Consider the following 24,615-nt stretch of genomic DNA (forward strand, 5'->3'; position numbering starts at 1 on the left):
TAAGGCGTTTGTGTGGCGCTAGGTGTCCCATTGACTTCGCTTGACCGTTTAAAAGTGAAAAATGCACGTAGCAGTGGAATCTCACGCAGCGCCTTAAGGAATGCTCTCAATTCCCAACGGGTTATCTACAATTAGAAAACAATTAGTAGATACATACAAAAACTATACCCACAATGACATCACATTTATGTTGGATCCTTCAGCGGGTGGTATTTCCAGTTAACGCAAGGCAAGAAACAGGGCTAACTGGAAGTAATTTGTGAAAATGCTGTTTGTAAATAAATGGGATTAATACTAACGCTTGACTTAAGGGGTTTCATGGGCTAACGGGTTTCAAAAACTCCAATTTTTTTATTGTCCTAAATTTTCAAGTTGATCCAAGTAATAGTTTCGGAGATACAGCCGCTAGCTAGGCTAACCATCTTTAAACGCGTTATTCTCGAAACCTAGTTTTTGAAGTCGGTTGGCAAGATTTCTTGAGAATTACTCTATCGATCTTCATGAAGTTTTACACAGGTCTTTGAGATACAATCCGTAACAAGTAGGACAAAGGATTTTTTTTCGATTACAACTATTTGAAAAAGAAAGTCGTGAAATTTTCATTGAAATTTCTACTTTTTTGCAAAAATTTCTGCCGAAAATTCAATTTTCTTTAAAGTTTTTAGAAGTTTTTCTTCGACAAATGAAGTAGTTTTCAGTTAACATTTTGACGTACAATCGACCGAATAGTTCGGCTTATAAGAGATCTGTGATTGTTTCGTATTTCTCCAGGCAGTCGATATAGATCATATCTTCGTCAATGCTAGAAACCGCCCACCATTGGACAGTCTTTCGCCTTTGGTCTTTCTGGGTTTTGGACTCAGGCGAGAGTCAAAAAACGTTTAAAGATCGTCAAACACTGCGTCAAGATTTGTTTTTTTCTTATACGCAATATTTCATTTATGATATAACCTTATGATATAACTCGACCTTTTGAGACGCCTACTGCCTCTCAAGTACACCAATTTCCTTTCCATAAGAAGAACCGAAGGTATCACTCTGTCGCAGAGCTTTGAGTGGAAGCTATTTTTGAAAATCGTAATTTATATATAAAAAGGGGAATTAACGTTTTTGGAAAAAAAATATTTATTATTTATGCATTTGTTTACATTAATGTTGTCGCCTTCAAAATAGTCCCCGATCGATATTATGAACACGATTTTTGGGAAAGTCGAGTTGAAGTCTTTCAGACCTGTTTGGAAATGGGGCAATGTGACACGGAGATATTATTGGCGAATATGGCGCCTGGCGCATCGTTACAGTATATTTTTTGTGCAAGAATCCATGAACAATCAACGAAATATGAGTTTTCAACAAACGAAAATCTCCAAGCTCATAAAAACACGTCTAATCTTAGCGGCTACAACAGATAAAGTAAGCAATTAGTACAGTTTAAATTGTATAGTAACAGATGATCCAAGTAGAGGTACTTTTTTCGACACATCACGCGTGAGTCGTGTCAAGCTGTCATGTTATTTTTGTTCAGTATTGTTTGGCATTTCATCGTAATTCATCACGGAAAGCCAGAACAATCGTTCAACTTTATTACGAAAATTCATGTTCAAGATAATCTGACTACTGAGCGTGCTATTCGCAACATCAGTACCCATCTTGAGACCCAACCTGCATTCTTGGTTAATAATCGACCGAACAGACAGACACGTCCAGCATGAATGTGTAAAAAGTACAGCTTGTGCAAAAACTGATGCCGCTCAACCTTCCCAAGAGACATCACTTCGGTCTATGGGTTCTTGATAAGTTTTCGAGGCAAATTTTTTTCAGCGAAGAGAGCCATTTCGGGCTCAATGGTTATGCAAACAAGAAAAATTTCCGCATTTGGGACAAAGAGAAACCTGAAGAGATTCAAGAGCTGTCATTTCTTCCCGAAAAAACAACGATTTGGTATGGTTTGTTGACCGGCAAAATCATTGGTACATATTTATTCAACAATTACGCTGGTGAGAATGTAACCGTCAAATGTTGTTGATGCGTGAAATTGAAGCTCGTGATCTTGGCGACGGTGTCTCTTGCCTCACATCGCATCAATCAATGTATCCATGGTAAGAACACTTCGGTGAGTAGATAAATCAATTTTGGACCGAGTGATTGGCCACCGAGATCATGTGATATCACACCGTTAGGTTTTTTCCTGTGAGGATATGTAAAGCCTATAAAGCATTCTTGCTTCGATTCAGGCCTTGGAGCAAAACATTATGCCAGTCATTCGCCAGTTACCAGTCGAAATCCACGAACGAGTAAAATTTTTGTGTTTTTTCTTTAAATGAGTAGGGAACTTTTGAGGGGATCACCCTTTACTTCAGAGGCATGTATATCAGCATAATTTCGACAATTGGACTCTCCAAACCCACGAAATTTAATCTTAAAATTCTCGTTAGTTTTTTAACATTCTTCGGCAAATATGTACCAAAAATATTTTTAATTTATACCCCAAATGAGATGAATGTCATACAATTTATACAAAACTTAAAAGAATCACAGAAAAATTAAAATATTTAAATAATAAACTAAAAAATATTTTTAGTAATTCTCTTTAAACATTTTAGTTTTATTTTGATTATTTAGTTTTAGTATTATAATTATAATTTTTTTGTTAATTTTTATTCTTTATTATTTTTTTTGCTTTTCTAAATCAAAATTCTTATCATGCACATTAAAACCATTTACACCATTCCACCTTACAACAACACAAGCCATAAAAATGCAAATGTAATCACTACTAAGTACCACTTGTAGGTGTAATTACTGGAAACGCACTGAACATGCGAAGACACCTTTAGTCCACGCAGAGCAACAGGCTGGAAAACGAATTAATTTCATTGATGAATTGTGCCAAGCAAAGGCAGTGAATCACTGAAGCAGCAAACGCAGAAACGCGCTCACTTGCTTTACATGCATTAGAATAATTTAATTTATTATCGTTATTTAATAGGCGCAGGCTTCGCACACCCAAAAGTGTTCCCACATACATTTGAAAGGTTGCCATATCATTCGTTTTTTCTTTTTCTGCAAAGCTTGCGCTGTCATTGATCGCTTTAAAGCATTTCTTGCGCTGCAAGCAAAACCAATAAAAGCAAAATAATGCTTAATGACTCACTAACCACACATGTGCATGTGTGTTTGTGTGTATTTGTTGCAAACTGCTGGCAGCGCCCGGCAAACGTTGTGGACAAATAAAGAAATTGCGGCGAAAATTCTCACAAATCGCTTGGCTGCACCTTTCCGAAGGCATTCTTATAAGTAGATTTATTGTGAAAGCATAAAATTAAGTTGCAACACGCACACACACACACACACATTTGTGGAGCTATGCTTGTGAAGGGTTTGACCAACACAATGCAAATAACAACAATAAACAACGAAAGAATAACCAATAGGCGCTCATTTAAAATGCCATTCTGCCACTTCAACTTGGACACGCAATGTGACGTCACACACGTGCACCGACTGACGCGCCGCACTCGCTCTAACCGTCAGTTGGATGTACCACAACATGTTTGTGCTTGCTGCAACAACACTTCACTGCCGCCAAACATAGCGCAGCAGCGCGTCGCGGCAGAAATTCCATTAAGAATTTCACTTGGAGTCATCGTTGAGATGTTTGGGTTTAACCCAACCGGTTGGATCCCCCCGCTTCCGAGTGAATGTGCTTCCAACTGTTGTGCATGTCATAAGCATTCGCAGTGGCGTGTCTGCGGTGGCTGGTGGCTGGAGGAATGAACTTTTGATACCAAATTTATAGTCGCAAGTTTCGCTGTGACTTTCCCTAAATTTTGCATAGTTCTGAGATTATTCTTATAAACTGACAAATTGTGATCCCCGTCTCTGTTTTTGTTTGTTTTCGTTCTCTTTTCTTGCCCCAACGCACGAAAGCACTTTCGGCTGCTGGACATCTCTCCACGCTTCTTCGCTGTTTATCGATAATGATGACTAATGCGATTGGTTTGGGTTTCAAGCAAAGCCATGCTTGTGACGTCGTTTTCACGATAAAAAAGAAAAATCACACAACAAATATTATATGTAAATGGACTCGGCTGATTAAGAAATTGTACTGGAATTAATATGCAAAATTTATGACCGTAATCAGGGAGACAAGCGATCGAATGGGAAATTTATAAATGTAGATTTTGAAGTTTGACACAATGTGAATTACATATTTTATAAAAGTGTCTCTGCAAAATGTTTATGAAAGTATAAACATCGTGGTATATTCGATTACTAATAAATGAAAGCTTAGGGAAACGAATGTTCTGGTTCCCTGTGAAAGGCGTAAAATTGTAACAAACAATTATATTGAATGAGCAGTTCATGGAATGGTCGTCAAATGTAAAGTGACTGTAAACAACATTAGTCATAACTGTATGTTTTCATTTTGGAGTAGGCCAATGCAATTTAGAATAAAAATGTTACAAAATATGTGCAAAACTTTTGTTTTCTTTTCAGCATATTAGTTACGTTTGTAGGCTACATAAAATTAAAAATATATTTTTATTTTTTTAATTATTTTTTTCTTAGTAGTATTTTTTTTTTTTTTGGTTAATTTAAATTTATTTTAATTTTTTAATTTTTTTATACCAAAATTTAATTTAAGAATGTATAAAATTTTGTTTATCCTTTTAATAGCTTTTTGTATTTTTCTTAGCTTTTAACTTTTTATTAAATTTTTTTATTATTTTTTTTAATTTTTTATAAAAATTGTATTTAAAAAATTAATTTTTTTTTTCATTTCTTAGACTACAAAACATAACAGAGTTTTATTATTTTTTTTTTAATTTTTATAGCTAAATTTAATTTCGAAATTTTATATATATTTTTTAATCCTTTATTAATTTTTTTTATTTTTCTCTTTTAATTTTTATTAAAACTTTTTTATTTTTTAATTTTTTTACCAAATTTAATTTAAAAGTTTATTTTTTTATTTTTTTAGGCTACAAACATAACAGGGTTTTATTTTTTAAATTTCTATATTACATTTAGTTTAAAAGTTAAAATTTTTTTTTAATCTTTTAATAAAATTTTATTTTCTCATTTAATTTTTATTAATTTTTTTAATTTTATATACCAAATTTAATTTAAAAATTTAAAAAAAAATATCGGACTACGAATACAACTGATAGGCTGAAATGAAAATATAATTTTTTTTATAAAATTTGATTTTGTTATTTAATACAGTTATTTGCGAGAGCGATACAACGATTATAGGGGACATAAAATCTATTAATACCACTTTTATAATATGTTACAGTTGGTCTTTAGCCTTAAAATAAGCCTAGAATCCACTTGGCTTACTGTCGATTAGACTCCGGTGTGAAATGATGGTGCCAGATTTCAACCATTGTCACATATCGTCGCAAAACTCCGGTGTATTACGCTTGAGCATCTCCAAACACTCCTCAGAGTCATGAATTCGTTTTTGTTTTTGATGAATTTTGAGGTCGCGTGGCACCCACTTTGCACAGGACTTTAGAATAGCCAAATGTTGATTCACAATATATGCAACAAGTTGATTTGATATCTTTGAGTCTCAACTTCCTCAAACAACATTCTTTTATGGTCATCCAAAACTGTTTTGTGGACTTTTCTGATATTACGTCGGTAACTACCTATTTGGCGGCGTCCACTAAGAGCATTGTCGTCGGTGCACATTACGCCTTCTTTAAACTTAGCAAATCACCGATATTCATCCTTTGTATTACCCATAAAGTCCTAAGGCTGTATCACCAGATCCTTATAGATCGACGAAGTGTTTTGAACTTGCTACAAGTTTATGAAAGCGGTTAATATCAATCCCACTAAATGTGAGCTAACAAAAGTTGCTACACTCAAAATGCTTTATCTTATAAGGTAATAGTTCGATCTCAGTCTGTCAAATTTGTACACGTATTAGAGAATAGATCTCTCCAAAAATCAAATAAGTAATCCGTCCATCTATTATGGCGAATATATATCCCACACAACATTTAGCTATATCACGTATGAACATATTTGGACTAATCATAACTCTTAATAATATATATTAATTGACTTATGCTATGGTGCATTTTAAGATGGTCAGAGTTGGTCAAAAATCGATGAATTTCACTTGAACCGATATTCATTCTTAGAAATGTTATTCTACAATAGAACTTTTCTCACATATCATTCGGTATATCGTGGAGTGTACAAACAAATTTTTTCGGAATGGTTTGATGACATCTGTCGGAGAAATGGCTGGGTGAATGAGATGCGTTTTTTCACTGGCGGACACGATTTCTCATGATGGATCATCTGAAACACAAAAACCAAAAACCCAATTTATTTTAAAAAGTACGTGAATGGTTATCGTCTCTAAAAGAATCATGAAAAGATGTTGATAATTAAAAAGGTAATTAACGTATTTTTTTTCATTTTTATACTCTCGCAACAAAGTTGCTAAGGAGAGTATTATAGTTTTGTTCACATAACGGTTGTTTGTAAGTCCTAAAACTAAAAGAGTCAGATATAGGATTATATATACCAAAGTGATCAGGGTGACGAGTAGAGTTGAAATCCGGATGTATGTCTGTCCGTCCGTCCGTCTGTCCGTCCGTCCGTCTGTCCGTCCGTCCGTGCAAGCTGTAACTTGAGTATAAATTGAGATATCATAATGAAACTTGGTATACGTATTTCCTGGCTCCATAAGAAGGTTAAGTTCGAAGATGGGCAAACTCGGTCCACTGCCACGCCCACAAAATGGCGAAAACCGAAAACCTATTAAGTGTCATAACTAAGCCATAAATAAAGATATTAAAGTGAAATTTGGCACAAAGGATCGCATTAGGGAGGGGCATATTTGGACGCAATTGTTTTGGAAAAGTAGGCGTGGCCCCGCCCCCTACTAAGTTTTTTGTACATATCTCGGAAACTACTATAGCTATGTCAACCAAACTCTACAGAGTCTTCAGGTATTTCGATATACAGTTCAAAAATGGAAGAAATCGGATAATAACCACGCCCACCTCCCATACAAAGGTTATGTTGAAAATTACCAAAAGGGCGTTAACCGACTAACAAAAAACGGCAGAAACACTAAATTTTACGGAAGAAATGGCAGAAGGAAGTTGCACCCAGGCTTTTTTTAAAAATTGAAAATGGGCGTGGCCTCGCCCACTTATGGACCAAAAACCATATCTCAGGAACTACTAGACCGATTTCAATGAAATTCGGTAGATGATATTTTCTTAACACCCTGATGACATGTACGAAATATGGGTGAAATCGGTTCGCAACCACGCCTTCTTCCAACATAAAGCAATTTTGAATTCCATCTGATGCCTTCTCTGTATAATACGAGTATAAACATTAGGAACCAATGATGATAGCGGAATAAAACTTTACAAAAATACGGTATTTGAAAAATATGTAAATGACGTATTATGAAATCTCGATTATCACTTTACCATGCGAGAGTATAAAATGTTCGGTGACACCCGAACTTAGCCCTTCCTTACTTGTTTTAATTATAATTATCAAAATTAATGTGGAAATCTTTATGATATGCTTTTTCAATGAATTTCTTTCTCAGCACTTAAATGTTTCTCTGTATATGAATGAACAGTGCACGCGTTGCTGCTCGTACTCAATCGCATTCCGATGCACACGTAGTAGCCATTGTTCTTCACGGCTGCCTACTGTTTGCAGACACCGATGGCGGTAGGTTGGTAGGTATTATCATCATTAAGTGGGCTTATCCACACTTTCAACATAAAATCGCATAAATCAAATAAAGAAATTCACAAATTATAGGCATTTCAATGTGGCTGGCTGCGCTGAGCGCTGCACGTGCGCTTAATAAGTGGCAAAGTATGCCGCAGAGCAACAGAGCTAGCTCCATACACACGCATACATGCATATGTATGTATGTATAAGCACTTGGTTAGCAACTAAAGTGCCGCTTAAGCGCAGACTGTGGGCTATGAGAAGCTGCAGCGCATGCGCATGTTGCAGAAAAAGCTACGCACTCGCAGCGTGAATAGCAATAATAACACAACAACAGTTAAATAAAGGTAAAGCAGAATTTTTGAAAATTGGAGCAATAGTGGAGGCGGACCAATATCAGAAAGAATAGATAGTAGATAAAAAGGGAAAATCGCAAAAAATGCTGAGCGAACGATTAACGGTTCCTCGCGATAGTGCAAACAAATTGTTGTTGTTGTATTTACATAAATACATACATATTTTTTGAGAATTTTAATTTTTTTTTTTGCAATAAAGAATGGTTTTTCATTTTTTCTTATTTTCTTTTTTTTTTGCAATAAAAAGTTGTAGTTGTGTTTATATAAATGAATATATTTTATAAATATTATTTTTTTATTTTTTTTCTTATTTTCTTCTTTTATTGTAATAAAGAGTTGTTGATGTATTTATTATTTGTATTTTTTCAAAATATATATTTTTTTCATTCTTTTTTTATTTTTTTTCTTATTTTCTTTTAATATTTTTTTTTTGCGAAAATCGCGAATTCGTCATAGCCGTGTTTTTAAGACCACTTTTTAGCACAGCGCAAGTGCAAAAAAGTCGGTGCGCATGCGCAAGCCGCATACTTAGCCTTAAGCTGTCACATTGCAGGCTTTGTTCGTTTGACAACAAAAGACACAACAACCACAGCAGCAACAAACGCCTGACAATGCCCGAAGAAATGCTTTTTAAATGACAGTGTATTTTTATTTTATTATTATTATATGTATTATTCATTTGAAAGTTTATACACTTTGTGCTAAAAATATAGCGCAGCAACAAAAACGAGCATATACGAAGACTTTGCTGCTTATAGCTGTACTTAAGTACGGCGCTTAAGTGCTTGCAACAAAGTTTAAGTTTACTAAACTCGTTTGGAAATTATGCTAAGAGCGCCGTTGCAGGTGTGTGTAAGAATTTTAATATATACGCAATACCTGCATGTGCGTGTGTGTGTGTGTGTGTGTATGTGGCATGCAGCAAAGCCGAAAAATTACGGAAACTGGAAAAACTTGTCGGCGACACTTTTCGTGGATATATTCATAAGTATCCACACATAACTTCGCATAAAGCTTAAGCTGCTAGCAAATATAGCATTCTTCAGAAATGTTAATATCTGGAGAAAGTAAATGAGCAAATAGACAAAGCACTTGTATGCGTTTAGAAATGTGTTGCCGCTGTGATAAACAAGAAATGATAAAGCAATTCGAAAAATGCGTAAAAGTGCAGAAAATCGCCGTGGCAGCCGACGCGTCGCGCAGAAGTTCACTTCATTCGCAGCGTCGCCTAGCACATTATCAAGCCGAAAAGCCACACAGTCGCACAGCCGCACTTTACGCTCACCTCAACTGGCAAATGAAGCGTGAAGTAGCAACGTCGACGCCGCCGCTGACGTCGAACCATCAAAAACTCATCTGAAATTAAATTTCGTAAAAATCAGAGAAAGTATTTGTTACCTGTTACCCCGATGTACCCCCGATCGTCTTGCTTTCGACCGCCCAGTCAACGTTCGCCCGCGTTCGCTAATCTGCTCACCATATCGTTGGCGTTTCTAGGTTTCCTCACCGCAGCTGCCCCGCTCAACGCTTTTTGATTGCTTTGATTTTTCGCCAAAATAAACTATTAATCATTTTCTTTGTGCTGCGTTGTTGTTTGTCGTGTTGTTTGTTGTGGCATGATTTCGAACACAAGTCGTTTTGTTCGCCAACATCATTTCGATTTTGCTGAGCCGCGTCGTCGCTTTGGTTCAGTTATCTTTTCCATTTCCTACAAACTTTGATTTTATCAGCGCATGTTTTTTCGCTAAAGTTTCTTTTAATAAAATTAATAGAAATTGTTGTGAGCAAGTTTTTTCTGAGATTTGATTGTAGTCGTACATGAAATCAAGCAGTATTGTACTAATTAATAATAAAGAGTATTTATAAAAACTAAAACTATGCGGTAAAACATAAAACTAAAGGAAAAAGCGACTGTTATGCTTAGCTAAGACATACTTAACTGATATATTAAGAGGTTTAATTGATGGTAATAATGTTATTATTTTTTAAACTGATAAAATCAAAAAACGTCTCAAATGCTCTCTTGTCCATTGGTCACATTACAACTCTTCTTTATATTTACATATAGTATCTTCCTTTTTTTGGCATAAGTGCAGCTTTCGCGGTTATAGCCGAGTTAACAACAGCGCGCCAGTCGTTTCTTCTTTTTGCAATGTGACGCGAATTGGAGATTCCAAGCGAAGCCAAGTCCTTCTCTACCTGGTATTTTCAACGGAGTGGAGGTCTGCCTCTTCTTCTGCTTCCCCCGGCAGGTACTGCGTCGAATACGTCTTTCAAGCTGGAGTATTTTCTTCCATAGACACGACATGGCCTAACCAGATTAGCACCTGTCTCTTGAATCGCTGTATTATGTCAATGTTGTCGTTTATCTCGCACAGCTCATCGTTTCTTCGACTGCGATATTCGCCGTGGCCAGTGCGCAAAGGACCATAAATCTTTCCTAGGAATTTTCTCTCGAAAACTCGTAACGTCGACTCATCGGTTGCTGTCATCGTCCATGCCTCGGCACCATATAGCAGGACGGGTATAATGAGTGACTTATAGGGTTTGGTTTTTGTTCGTCGAGAGAGGATTCTACTTCTCGATTGCCTACTCAGTCCGAAGTCGCACTTGTTGGCAAGAGTTATACTGCGTTGGATTTCTAGGCTAACATTGTTGTTGGTGTTGGAGCCAGCATTCCAAGATGGACGAAATTATCTACAACTTCAAAAATATGACTGTTAACAGTGACGTGGAAGCCTAGTCGCGGGTATTTGATAACAGGAGATATTTCGTCCTGCCCTCGTTCACTACCAGACCCATTTTCTTCTCTTCTTTATACAATCGCGAGAAAGCAGACCTAACGGCGCGGTGGTTATGGCTGATAGCGTCGATGTCATCAGCTTACGCTCTTATAAAAAATTGTATTTTCTCTATTCAGATCTGCGGCTCGTTTTTCTCCAGGTGTAGGTTGAAGAAGTCCCACGATGAGGATTCACCTTGCCTGAAACCTTGTTTGATATCGTTTTGGTATTGCTGAACGCCATTTTACACAGCCAGTCACTAGATGAGCTCTGGAGCTTCTACAAGAGTAGAATATTAGTTACATACTTGTATATTCATTGTGAGGATCAAGGCAAAGATCAAGATAGCGATATAATAATTGAGTTTCGTATTAGTTCAACTATTTAAAATTATATTATTCTTAGTTTTAACTCAGCACTCAAAACATTTCGATAGGCTTGTGTTGGTAGAAGAAGTAGAGTACTACCAGAAACTAATAACATCCTATACGAACGTCCTTTCGATTTGCTTTAGAATGGCGTTCAAATTTTCTTATCTACATACTTGTGTCTCTTATAGGTTTTTGCGAAATACGCGTCTCTTAAGCTCATTATAAGTCCATCTGTTTCATTCTACAACGTCTCTCGTTATTTTCTGCTTCTATAACGTCAACTTTTTCAAAAGTTCATAAATTGTATATCTAGCCGTTCCTTTGCTATAAAGCTTAACTACCTTTACTTCATTCAATCAACTTCTTATCGTTTCATTATGCTTCCAACATTTACTTGATTTGTTTCGTTTTAATGCAAGAAAATCTCCTAAGCTATGAATTCCACCCAACACAATATATTTCAGTAAAAATATACACATATTAGTTTTGTAAATTGCTTATTTTACTTGCAATTTCTCGCTCGTTTACCATTCCCAACTTCAAGCCGTAGCAGGTCGTTCGAAAAAGAATTTTTACTTTCTGTCGTAGAAATATTCGATACTTAATACTCTAAAATCATTCTCAAAATATATACAGATTTGAAAAGAACACGCAAATAACCTACACCGAAGACCGATTTCAAGTATTCAGTTTTAATTATAGAATTGTTCAATGGACTTATGCTTTTTTATGTTACAGTGACCATAAATTAGCTGTTATTTCAAACATATGACCTTTGGAATATTACCAGCATTTCATATGGTAAAAAAGCACTCTAAAATAGTTCAAAAAGAAAAAATAGTACTTCAAGAAATGCTATTTCGAAGAAGCGTTGTAAAAAATATCATTAAGTTAACCTAACAATTGGCTTAGACATTATTAGAAAGTAAAAGCAAATATATTACTTTCCAAATAATCATAATAACCACCAACTAAGCGGCGGAGGAAAAAGTGAAAATTCAAAACAAACACTGCTAAATGGGCAGATGAAACAACAAGAACACAGTTGGCGATTAGACATTTTGCAAACCGAAGATATTATTTCGACAGAAAACAACAACGAAAATATCGCTAATTACAGTTATTTCGTAACGAAACGGCCGGCAAAGTGCGAAAACTTGTAAATAAATGAAAGCATTTTCAAATAATTGGACAAAATACAAATAATTACGTAATGAAAAGGTAGATGCGAGGTGCTCTTTCAAGGAAAGCGACAATTTCAGAAAATTTACACTATTTGATTAAAATTTTGTTGATGCCGTCGAAATTGGCTGGAGTAAGATGAAGTAGAAATATTGCTGCACAAGACTTTTGGCATTTTATAAAGAAATTTTGTGAAAAATTACTTAATTTATAAGTTTTTTTGGCATCATTAAGTATCTAGCAAAATCAGGAATCGGGAACGAAACCAAACCAAAGCCAACCAACTTCGCAATAATGAAAAGAAGCACAAGCAACTTATATTTTTTTGTTGTATTTTTGTGACATAAATACATATGTTGCCCAGATAGGTCAGCTTTATTCCTCACCCCTTTTTTTAAGTCTTAGGTTCTCGTTTTAGTTACGCTTAAATTAATCACTACACGCTACTAATATGTTAATATATGATATGCTCTTCTAATATTTCGTGTGTGGCCCGGCAGCCATCGAAAACAAAAACAAATCATTGGTGAACGCAAACGAAAGCATTTCTATGATGGATTATCCAACGCTGGAAGTTTTGTAGAACAAACATTTGTTTAACTAAATCTGTGAGAGCGAATGCCGCAGGATTTATGCAATTTTTCTTATTCAATTATTAATTAAAAACAAACTTTCGTTTAACTTATGCTTAAAACAGCCACTGATCCAAATAAGACAATATTTGTACAAGTACATCTATAACTATAAAGCTATCATAATATCAAAAGCTTGTAACACCTGCTATAATATATGGAAAAATCATTGAAAATTAAATGAAAAAAGTTTAGTATATATTTAAATAACATACTTGGAAAATTTCTGGCTAATAAACTCCTTATCAAATATGTAAGAATTTCTGATGAAAGCAAACACAACATGGGAATGGTTATGACTTACAAACTGCAGGTATCATATTAAAATATTGTCAAAAAGTTTTTGGTTCGAAAAATTATGACAAACGCAAATTTCTACACTTTCGATATATTAAAGAGGAAAAAACAAGAAAAACCGTTAACTTCGGCTGCACCTAAACTATAATACTCCTCATAGAGGCATTTCTTATATCATTTGTTCAAAAATTATCGCGAATTTTGTATTTCCTAATAAATATTATTAGGAAATATTTATTTTGACCCCTTCAAAGTAATCACCCACAGACATATTGCACTTTTAACAGCGTCTTTTCCAATCTTCTAAGCACTTAAAAAGTCGTTTTTTTAACATGTTTAACTGCACCTTCGATGCAGTTTATATCTCCTCAATCATAGCGTAGCATAGTCCTTTCATGGGTCTTTTTAGTTTTGGAACAAAAAAGGTAAAGAGGGACAAGTCTGGAGAATAAAATACATCTTCTCAACCCTCTGAGAATATTATGTACCACCGAAGAACGTTACTTTTGTCCAAGGTAGCCACAGTGAACATAAGCGCACTTAATTTTGATTTTCACACAAAATTGTATACAGATTCCTTGATCAACTTTTTGTTTGCGTATAAGCAAAAATGGGCTCTTGTAGAACCGAAAGTTTTTATCTAGAGACTGATGTCCACAGCATACTGAAGTTAGGTTCGAATAGCAATTACCCGCCAGAATAACAACAAAGCGGCAGACCCGATGCTTCTTCGCAAGTTATGGTCGGACAAAAGCATGCCCAACGATTGGAATTCAAGTGTGCTCTGCCCAATGCACATAAAGACGGTCTCCATAATCTGCGCCCATTACAGTGAGCTAAGGTTCCTCAATATCGCATTAAGGTCTTATCGAGCGTAGTGTGCGAACGACTGTAGCCCACCGTCAACAAACTGATTGAACCTTATCAGTGTGGCTTCAGGCCTAGAAAATCAAGAACTGACCAGATATTTACCATGCACAAAATCTTGGAAAATACCCGTGAAATGAGGATCGACACCACCTCTTCGACGATTTTACGGACGGTCTTGGCTTAACCGACTCATACTGTTTCACCCGTAGTTAAAAATAGAAAATGATATAAACCAAAAAGCTTCAAAATAAAAATGTATCCATATCAGCCGTATTTACTACCACTAAATAAACATAAATCAATTCTTTGATTACCAGCGACATCTGCCACGCAGCATAAATCTTCAAATCATCAGCCACTGCCATTAGACACAATTACAAATGTTTCTTTCTGGTTTAGCAGTCTTTTGGCGCTTCAAACTTTTGTTTTACATATCAATGGTCGGCGCAGTTCAATGCCCCGGCTACATGTCCGCACAGGTAAACTTAGCTTGTTAGCGGATAAATTAACGAAATGATTTAGTTTCGTGCAAAAACTACGCAGGCAATGCCTAAAATATGAGAAAGCGAAAAATAAGCGAACAACTAATGTAGGATTCGCAATTTTTTTTTTAAAGCGCTAATAAAAACTTAGAACAAACAAAAAAGGGAGACATTAAAAAAGAAATCTGCTGAAGACATGCCAGGCACTATGGAAATAGCTGCGTATTTCGAATGGCAGCATATTTGTTTTTGTTTTTGCCACCAAAGCAAACAATTATAGATGCTTACTGGTCGTTTATTACAATCCAACTCCCGACACCCTGTGGGCACACAAAAATATTCTATTCTGGCCGCTGACGAGGGAGCAAAAAATGGAGATTTTATGAACGGCCTTGAAATGACTGGCCGCTGCTAGGAGAAGAAGTAATTTAATGTTTTTTATGATTTAAGAAACTATTAGTATGCGCAATTTGGTTGGTTTGCTGATTCGAATTGAACGAGCGCCAAAACTTTTAGGAAACGTATGCGCAAATGTAAATATGTCCTAAAATACTTGTGGTTACCGAAAAAAAGAAAATTAAGGTTTCGGCTTATTGAAATTGGCTTAGCTTTTATATCTCCATTAAAATAAACACACTAAGGGGGTGGTAATTATTCTGAATGAGAAGGAAAAATTATTTAAATAATTATGTATTAGGTCAATAGACTCTAAACTTGTAGTAAATTGAACTTTATTAGCTAAACAATGTTGAAGTAGAGTGGAGGCTTTTGATTTGTTCTAAAGTGGCTACATATCTGACTAAAACAATCTGGGTTCTTAAAATTATTCTCTTAAAATAACACGTATATCCTCACACACTCTGGATAACTTAGATCAGGGAGTCGCCAAACCGAACACTGGCGACTCCTACCCTGCCCACATACCGACGAGGGAGCTATGGGTGGGAAGAAGCTGAGGGAGGAGAGGAGCAGTGAGCTTCTTTGTAGATGGATCAAAGTTTGGGAGGAAGGAGCTCTCTATCAACTCCAGCTTCATACTTCCTAAGATCTAGCAGTAGATCTTTTGCTTCGGAGTGCAGCCTCCTCAGAGATGTGACCATTCACTCTAATAGCAGAGCGGCGATAGCAGCCTTGAACTCATTTACAGCACGTTCAGTGTTGGTCAAGGAGTGCCTAACCTCACTATCAATAGCACCGAGTGTCTTTACGATAAGACTGGTATGGTGTGCCGGGCTACAAGCAAAGCTGGACTGGCGAGAGTTATAATTAAACGCCTATGCGAATTTGTATTGGCTACTGAGCGTTTTGCTATTTTATAAGTTCAAACACAGGAGTTCTTTTTTCATGACTTCACAAAAGACTACATATGGCAGTCTACGTGCGATAGTTGATCAACCATCTAATTTAATCTAAACATATTTCTAATAAAAAAAAGTTGCTTGGTAGGTATTTATGTGTTTATAGGAGGCGTCTTGACCTGAAAACATCAAAATTTATTGTGTGAAAGTTAAAGCTGAAGTTAAAGCGCCTCCGACACACACACAGTGATAATCTGTAGTATTTATGAACAAGAATAGATTATATTAAAAACGAGAAACAAGATTATATTAAAAAACAAAAATAATACGCTTCACAAATACAGGTGCCTTACAAGAACTTTATTCCGATCATTAAGTTTGTATGGCAACTATATGCTATAGTAATCGGATCTGAACAATTTCTTCGGAGATGGCATCACTGCTTTAGGCAATATTTTATGTAAAATTTCGTGAAAATACCTCGTCAAATGAAAAGTTTTTCATACACACTTGTTTCCGATTGTTCAATTTATATGACAGCTCACATTAGTCTAATATCGGCAGTTCCAACAAATTACTAGCTTCTTGGGGAGAAAAGCTCGAGTGATAGTGTTTAGCTTGATATCACAAAAACTGATGGACTAATTCGTTTATATACAGATGGACAGAGGGCCTATATTTTTTGGTTTACCGCCACATAAAATTTTTCTACCATCCATTTCAGTATAGTGACGGAGCGTTCGGGTCAGTCAGCTCTTCAAATTTCTTTTTGCAAATCAGACGACTTTGGAACTCGGTGGCTAGCGGACGTATTCATTTGAAGTTTTGACTAGACACAATTTTTTTTAGCGATAAATTTTTAGTATTTTTTGCGATCAAGAACTTAACCTGAGAAGTCTGAGATTTTGCAAACCAATTTTCTTAAAGCTCAACCGATACATACATACTTTACTAACAAATCTTCTATGAATTAAGATCTGTTTCGTTAAAAAATTCGTTAAAAATCCATAGCATCATTGTCGCCTGTCACAGCTTTCTTGAAAACTGTCATTCCAAAGTCGCCATTTGAATTAAAATTAGTAAAAAAAATTGTGTACGTATACTTTCAAATTCATTTTTAATAAATCTTGTAAAATAAATTCGATTGCCTCGTTCCCAGAAGTAAATTTTCAAAGTTAAGGCGGTATTATGGACTAGAAATTTGATAAGTCGAAAATTTTTGTTTTCATAATTCAATACTTTGGATATTTAAAAATATCACACTAATATGATTTTTCAAAATTCAAATTTTTTTCGAAGGTACAGCGGTTTAAGTGTCGTAGCAACTGCACCGGTTTATTCGAAAACACCTTCTTCGATGCACAATGTCTCAAGTTCGAATAAAGCGTTTTACTTGGAATGTCGCACTCATATTCTTTATTTATCTCTCTATGACATTGATAAGAAAAAATTAGAAATTTACATATTAAATTACATTATTATATCTACTATTTAAAAAATCGAACTGTATTTTTGAAAAACCGCCATTTTATACAATTATTTTTAAGTTTCGCAGCATTTTAAGATAACGCCATTCAAATTAATGAAAAATCCATCATTGCTTCATTTTTCAGATGACTAAAAGGATAAAAATCATGGCAAAGCGGTCACGGCCTTTTTCCACTCTGTTTTAAGGACACAAAACTCAATAAAAAAAAAAACTATTTTTTAAATCAGTCTTGTGTATTCGTGAAATTGAATATTTATAGCTATAGAATTTTACTGCGCATAAGTATTTTAGTGATCCCAAAAATGTGCAAAATCAATTAGCTCAGGGTGCTTACAAAAGTAGCAAATACTGAAATAAAAAAATGTATAGCAAATTTCAATTTTTACTGGATCTTTAGAACGCTTTAAGTGGTGCTTAAGGTTAACATTAAATTAATCACATAAGCTGGTATATTTTAACATTAGCGTATAATTAAAAGAAAAAATAATTACCAAATTACTGTAACAAAGCTTTTAAAGAGTCATCATTTACTAGCCTATAATTGAAATTTATTCGCCGAAAAGACGACCCTTAACCACATACACACATACGCACGCACCTATAAAGAACGCCAAGGGCTCAGCACAGATTTGCGCCTGCGGCTTAGGCGGTGTATTCTAACACGCCTCGAGCTGCAAATAAAATTAATAGAATCCAATATATGCCAATGAACTTCAGTAGGGAAATTTGATAGCTAAACGGGCAAAGAAACATGAGTATATTCACACCAAGCAACTGTATTTCTACTTTCTCTGAATAATTATACCGCTAGAATGTACAAAAACACACACACATACACATGTATTTATATATTATTATATATTTTTTTTAATTCTTTCCCTTTTGTTAAGTTTACTCAATCAACTTAATCCTCTCTAAAGCCATTAAGCAAATTGGATCTTCTTTTTTATATATGTATATTATTTCACAAATGGATTCTTATGCTTAACTATTTTAATGATAATTTCACGGTGCATACAAAACAGCCAATAATAACAACAAGCTGTTTTGTAACGCTTAATGGATTGTGCTAAAAATCGATTGTGTTGATGCCGGTGATAGGTGCTTTGATAAAATTTGTGTGGAAATATGAGTGAAATATATAAAAAAAGGTAGTGAGAAAATAAAATAAAGGGTTCGGGGAATTTAGACTGGCATTCCATGTATCATATACGTCTGCGAAATTATTTCATTATTTTAATTTAAAAGCAAATAATAGCCAAAATTAACACCAGAATGGCGCAAAAATGTGCTTAAGTGCCATACATTTTATAATCAGGCTGAGCTGTGGAGCTGTGTAGAGTGTAGACTTTCATGAAAGTATTAGAAAGGTTAACAAAGCTTATGATAATGCAACTATTTCATCAAATTTATTTAATTATATTTTTGAAACTGGTGGCAATACCTTACACTTTCTTTTCAAAGCTGTATTTCTTAATTCTCAGTTACTGTAATTGCTTTGACTGTATACATAATATTAAATTGATGGCAACCCTTCTCCACATTTATGCATCAATTTTGTTGAATTGATTTTTGTATGTAAACGACGACCTCTTACTTCTTATTTTTTTAAATTTTTTCTGAAGAGGTTTTTATTAAATAGTTGTCATTCCTGTTCGAAAATGCTTCCTATAAAATACTTTCTTAAGTCAATCGAACAGAAAAATCTTAAAAGCAGTATTCAAAGAAAATTTGCCATTAGACCGGCAATAATATTCTTGACATCACCTGCCATCTAACTAAGTTTTTTAGAAATACTACGTACAATTTGATATATGTATACATATGCACATATGTATATATATTGCCATATTTCATTTAACAATTCACTTATTTTATAATAATTCTATAATTTTAAATTTTGAACAGGTGGCAACACTTTGCAATTTTTTTTATTGGTGCACATATTGGAATATTAAATTTATTTTATTAAATTAATTATAAAATGTTTCTAGCAAGTGGCAACACTAATTAAAATTCTTGAGCGTCTTCTTTTTGATGTCACCATTATCAAAATTCACTTATCTTGTCAGTTTTTGTAATTTTAAGTATGGAACAGGTGTCGACACTTCGAAATTTTTTTCACTGAAAGGCACACAGGGACTTTAATTTTATTTCCTAATTTCAACAATTCACATATCTTATAAATTTTTGAAATTTAAATTTTGTAACAGGTGGCAACATTTTGAAAATTGTATTTTTACAAAGCGTCTTTATTAAGTTTAGTTTGAAAACAACTTTAATTTTATTTTCTCATTTCTACAACTCATTTATCTTATAAATTTTTGAAATTTACATTTTTCAACAGGTGACAACATTTTGAAACTTATTTTTTTTTTTACGGAAGCGCCTTTAGTTTGATATCCTAAATGCAACAATTCGATTAGCTGATAAATTGTTATAATTTTATTTTTGAACAGGTGGCAACACTTGATAGTTTTTTTTTACTGAAAGGCATGCGGAAGAATAAAGCGACTTTAATTTTATATCATCTCCTCATATCAACAATTCGTTTATCTTAAAAATGTTTGTAATATCAATTTTTGGACTTCTGGCAACACTTTGCAGTTTTTTTCAACTGCAGCGTCTTTAGTTTGAAAGCACTTTCATTTTTATTTCCTCATTTTAACATTTCGTTTATCTTATAAGTTTTTGTAACATCAAATTCGGACATGTGGCAACACTTTACAATTATGTTTTTTACTGAAACCTTTTTAATTTGATATCTTCAATGCAAAAATTCGTTTATCTTATAAATTTTTTTAATATCAATTTTTGAACATGTGGCAACACTTTGCAAATTATTTTTTTACTGACGAGTTTTTAGTTTCATAGCAGTTTTAATTTTATTTCCTCAACAATTCGTTTATCTTATAAATTTTTCTAATTTAAAATTTTGAACAGGTGGCAACGCTTCGCAAATTATTTTTTTTTTCTGTAGCCTCTTTATTTTATATCCTAAATATAAAAATTCGTTTATTAAATACATTTTTGTAATTATAATATTTGAGCAGGTGGCAACACTTCGCATAAAATATGGTCAGCTATAAGTTTACCTGAATTTGTATAGCTTTGTAACCAGTTAATAGTACCTATTTTTTTGATAAAAAATAATTTGACTTAAAATATTCATATGTATGTACATATGTATGTACATGTGGCAACGTTCTAACTTTTTTGCTTTAAAAAGTGCGAATTTTACACAAAACAATACAAAAAAGTATTGAAATCGTTGCAGCAGTGCTTAGGGTGCTACACTGCATACTAAAAGCGTGACGCAATTTGGTTGTGTTACACAATTTCGTTGCACTCGAACAAATTTGCTAAAGCGCCTAAAAAGGTTTCACTTTAAAATATTGCAGCAACAAATTACCAATTTCAGCGACTGCAACCACGGCAGAGCTACAGAGAGTTGCTAAACATTAAAATTTATTTGTAAGCTTGTAAAGACAAAACCTTACATTTAAACAATAAAAGTCGCACGCTAGTATGGATAATAAAATGTTAATATAAGTTGAAGTCTCTACTCTCGCCACTTCTCACTAAAAATCAAAGAAAAGCCAAACAAAAACCATGCGAAGCGTAGAAAGAATAAAAGAATAGCAATGAAAATTGAACAAAAGCACGGCGTAGAATAAAAAGGTCATAATGCGCGGCTAACTGTACATTAATTGTGACTTTTGGCTAACCTTCATGCGTGCATAATGGCATGTAAATGCGTGTGGATGAATACATTTTTATTTATAAGTGTTCAAGTGTGTCCAAGTGTGCGTGTCTGCATTTGCTGCGGCCAGCTACTGCGCCCACCTGCCCGCCAACAGCTGCGTCGCGTCACTGCGTATTATGTTTCTTAATTTCTTCTTTTTGTTTATATAAAAAAATTAATTTTACTTTCACTTTACTTTCATTTTTTCGCGCGACACTTTACATATGCCCATCGTATGAATTCTCATTCTAATTTCTGTGTGAAAGTTTATTATGTTGTAATCGTTAATGTTAAGTGAAACAAGTTGCACTAGCCAAATGAAAGGCAAAAATAAATATAAAAAAGGCAAAAAAAAAATTGTAAAAGAAATAAAAATTCAAAGGCAAAACGAGAATGTTATAAAAGTTTTATTGTTGCTAAACTACTCCATGCCAAGCAAAAACTTTCCTAATGCCTATACATAGTACACACAGCCAATAAAGTAGGTAATGCAAACATTAATTATGAAGAAATTGAAAAATTTCACATGAAAAAACTGCATTTTTGCATTCTTACAATTCAAAGAATTTCCACTGCAAAATATTTCGTTAAAAATTCTAAAGCTTCGCACACGCACACATACTCAGACGCGCATTCTCACGCTGTCCACTGCGGAAGTTCGTTGCTTAAGTCTTTTGTTCCGCAACGTTTGGCCGCGTGGAATCGCTAAATTGCGTGTCGGCGCCACAACGCCAGCTTACATGCATAGCCACATCAATATTTTACATTTTAATCACATATTTTAAATTGATTCTAGCTAACATTGACGCACTCACTAATCAGCTGCTGGAATTTTATAATTTTTTTCTTGCGAGTTTAATTGCGAAACATCTTAATGTCATCATTATCATCGCCATTGCGCGCTATTGTCGCTTTTTTATTATAATATTTTTGTGGTCTCTCGCATATTCTTTCCGATTTATTAATTAATATTTGGCTACGCACTGCGTTAGTGTGTTTGTCGCAACGACAACTCAATTAGCTTACCGAAAAAGGAAATAATTTTCGTAAATGGCCAACGGTTGCATTGCTGCTTAACTTCGTTAACTAATTTCAATAATATATTTAGCACTTTTCAATCGTTAGTTCATTAATAATATTTCCCGCTCGACGCGTCTGTGTAATTTTCAACGCTCTAAGGTCAGATGGTATTCATATAAATTGTTTTTCATTGATTTTCATTGACAAATCGATTGATTGTGATTAGATTAGCTGCGTCTTAATGAGACTACTGTGTCCGCAAATGAGCGGATTTGAGATTATGTGTTATGTCATTAGTGTTTGTATTTTATTAATTATAGTCAATACAAGGGAATGAAACAAGAAATATGTTGTATTAAACAATTATTAAATTAGCAGGCTTACACTTTACACGCTTTGCCGACACTTAAAATTTTATATTACTGAAGTTTCTCCTCTGACTTCAAAAACGACTGATTATAATCAGTTCAAATATTATCTTCACTTGGAATCAGCTATATAATCCCCAATATATGTATACCACTTTTTATGTTCATGCTAACCTACTAACCCTTTTTTTAAAATTCGGTATTTGGCAAGCCAAGTGATGGAATCTGGCAACTCACAAATTTATCGTAAAGTTTAACTTTTTGGATGTTATACATACTCGGAACGTTTTGACATACGAGCGCTATTTGTGTTGTTTACAGTGACTTAAAATATTCATCCCGGAAAAAATGGAATTAAATCGCGAACATTTTCGTGCAACTATTTTTTGCAATTTTCGACAATTAAATTGTTGTCGATAATGTTCCATTAAGTACCAGTTGTTGTTGTTGTAGCGTCACAAATCTGAGTTAGATTTCCGAAATAAAGACTTACCGATCTAAACGGAGTTAGATTTCCGAAATAACAGCTCCTGGTTGGATAAAAATCTGGGCCCGTTCCGGTACATAGAACCGACTATCATGGTTGTTGTTGTAACGGGTACCTAATCCTCGTTAGGATGATCGGGATTTGATAAGTTGTCACCGACATCATCCAAAAATCAACAAAATTCTCACATTAGCCGCCTCTAGGTTACCAGAATTTACCTGCCATTTGCCATTTCTTCATGGAAAGATATATGACCCAACAACGGGTCGAAATTATTAAAATTTGTGGTCGTCCTAATCGTTCTGTCAGATCAACAACTGAGCGTCTAGCGAAAAAATTTGAAGCCACAGGCACAGTACAAAATATTTCCGTGCCAGTGAGACAAAAAAGTGCTCGTAGTGTTGAGAACATTGCTGTCGATAGCGCATCAATTGAGGAAAACCCATATCAGTCTCTCACAAGCCCTGCCAAGCCTACGTTGGACATCTCTGTGACGTCTTAAATAAAATCTCAACCTACATCTTTATAAAATAAAATTGACGCAAGAACTGAAGCCGCTTGACCACCAAAATCGTCGTGTGTTCGTGAATTGGGTTAAGCAACAACTTAAAAATTATCTGGATTTTCAACGAACATCTTCAGCGATGAGGCTCGTTTCTGGCTGAATGGCTTCGTTAATATGCGCTATTCAGACAGTCAGACAGTAATCCACACGGCCCGAATTGGATTATACAGACTTGGAGAATATGTGGTTCCAACAGGACGGCGCCACAAGCCATACAGCGAATGGCACAATCGATTTATTGAAAATCAAATTTGGCGAACGTGTTTTCTCACAAAATGACCTGGTGCGATTTGGGCCTTTAGACAATTTCCTGTGCGTCTATGTCAAGTCTATGGTCTATGCCAACATGTCATCGACAACTTCAACTTCGTACGAATATCGAACGTGAAATTGCAGGAGTGTCGGCCGATTTATGCTTGAAAACCGTCGAAAATTGGGTTCAGGAGCCGGACTTCTGCAAGCGTGTTCATTGCAGTCCTGCAAACGAAATCGAGTTCCATACATAATGGCATCGAATGCACTTTAACAGGAATAAAGAATTTCATTGATATCCCAAATTGTTTTTGTTTCATTAAAAAAAACTTGTGTAGCACCCTTATTGAAAACCCCGTTATTAATTTGAGGAACAGAAAGGAATATAAGAAAAACGATTCCGCAAGGTCATGATAAGAATGATATTCCTCCTAAGGCTTCCGGAAACCTGTGTTAAAACTAATTTGAGTCAAAATAACGGTCTTAACAAAAACAACCAAACAATTTAATTTTCATTCAAGGAAGACCAAATTTTCTTTATAAAATCGTACCCAGTATACGGAGAAACAATTTGACTTCCATCGCAACAAACAATATGCTCATCAGCAGCTCAACGCAATAAATTCGAAATAATATTTATTTATTCATTTCGCAGAATTGCTGTTAGTTAGTCACTACAATCTT

At 34.6% G+C, this 24,615-nt stretch overlaps 1 pseudogene; it reads left to right on the plus strand.

Moving 5' to 3' along the window:
- LOC120777044 overlaps positions 1–17,827 on the plus strand; it is a 95,271-nt pseudogene extending 77,444 nt beyond the window's left edge.
- The last annotated feature ends 6,788 nt before the right edge of the window (positions 17,828–24,615 follow it).

This window comes from Bactrocera tryoni, chromosome 1 (genome assembly GCF_016617805.1).
Source record: "Bactrocera tryoni isolate S06 chromosome 1, CSIRO_BtryS06_freeze2, whole genome shotgun sequence".
NCBI classification, from domain to species: domain Eukaryota; kingdom Metazoa; phylum Arthropoda; class Insecta; order Diptera; family Tephritidae; genus Bactrocera; species Bactrocera tryoni.